The sequence below is a fragment of the Herpailurus yagouaroundi genome, unplaced genomic scaffold, assembly GCF_014898765.1.
Source record: "Herpailurus yagouaroundi ecotype Mexico unplaced genomic scaffold, PumYag 250, whole genome shotgun sequence".
Lineage (NCBI taxonomy): Eukaryota > Metazoa > Chordata > Mammalia > Carnivora > Felidae > Herpailurus > Herpailurus yagouaroundi.
In genome coordinates, this window is record NW_024412467.1 from 11,700,674 (window position 1) to 11,702,233 (window position 1,560).

The 1,560-nt window shown below is 45.1% G+C and overlaps 1 non-coding gene across 1 annotated transcript; it reads right to left on the minus strand.

Moving 5' to 3' along the window:
* Positions 1-235: 235 nt before the first annotated feature.
* LOC121020644 (U6 spliceosomal RNA) lies at positions 236-342 on the minus strand. The gene has a single exon (XR_005786244.1). It is a non-coding gene; the product is annotated as a U6 spliceosomal RNA (small nuclear RNA).
* Between the last annotated feature and the right edge of the window lie 1,218 nt (positions 343-1,560).

Here is a 1,560-nt window from a genome sequence, read left to right on the forward strand (position 1 = left end):
TTTTCAGAGTCTCTTATGGTTTGCCTCCCTCCCTCTCTAAGGTTTTTTTTTTCCTTCCCCTCCCCCAGGGTCTTCTGTTAAGTTTCTCAGGATCCACCTAAGAGTGAAAACATATGGTATCTCTCTCTGTAAGACTTATTTCACTTAGCATCACACTCTCCAGTTCCATCCACGTTGCTACAAAAGGCCAGATTTCATCTTTTCTCATTGCCAAGTAGTATTCCATTGTGTATATGAAAACATGGAACGCTTCACGAATTTGCGTGTCGTCCTTGCACAGGGGCCATGCTGATCTTCTCTGTGTTGTTCCAAATTTAGTATATGTGCTGCCGAAGCCGGCACATAATTATTGTATATGTTGAGTAATAATGTGTGTACCACAGTTTGTTGATCTGTTCATCTGTCAACGGACATTTGAGTCACTTCTGCCTTTTGGCTGTTGTGAACAGTATTAGATCCCATGGGAGTTCTATCTTTAATTAAAAAAAAAATTCTTTTTTCCCCACTGATTCATTTTTGAGAGACGGAATGTGAGCGGGGGAGGGGCAGAGAGAGAGAAAGACACAGAATCCAAAACAGGCTCCAGGCTCTGAGCTGTCAGCACAGAGCCCCATGTGGGGCGGGAAGCCACAGACCACAGGATCGTGACCTGAGCTGAAGTCGGACGCTTGACCGACTGAGCCACCCAGGCGCCCCCTATCTTTAATTTTCTTGAGAAACCGTCATACCAGTTTTCATAATGGCCCCACCATTCTGGTGTCCTTTTCACCTGGACTGTTCCCTCCCGACTAGCCTCCCAGATGGCATTGGTAGGAGCCTGGTGTGTGGATTGAGGCGGTGGCCATGTCAGGATGGAGGTCAGGACTCTACGTGGGCCTGTCTAGAGAATTTAGTCCCAGCGAGGCAGGTGCGCTGGAGACAAGGCAGTCATGGTGGGTATTTGGAGACGCCAATGAAGAGAGTGAGATTTGCCCAAAGACAAATAATGTGTGCTTTCATCTGGGGGGGAGGCAAGGAGGTTCTTGACTGCCAGGTGTTTGGAGACCTAATACTTGGTCGCCCTATCGCCTTCAAATCTTTTTTCAGGCTTTAGGTATAAGACTTAGAATAATTATAGGACGGATGGTAAAGAAGAGGAAGGGAAATGATGGGAGATAAGATAATTGTGGAACCCACACACTTTTTTGCCTGGTTGATTGTGGGGACAAGGGTGCTATTTGAATGAAAAAGGTACTCCTTAGAAATAGAGGTGCTAGCTGGCTCTTAATGCGGGAAACACCCATGTATTGAATATTGAAGCAATTTTAAGTATTTCTGTGTTCTAAATCTTGATGCTTCATTGCTAGGGCCAGCCTAGCATTAGTATCCATTTGAAGGACGCAGTTTGTGGGTCATCAGGGTAAGGGCCTTCGGGACTGATTTAGGGGACTCATGGTTATTGCTACAAGAATATCCTACTCCTTTCAAATCCGTTAGCTTTGGCCTCCTCCTTTTTCATCGTGGAAAGAACTTTAGTCACAGTACACATTTTTTCTTAATTTTAAAACTAATATACAGCCA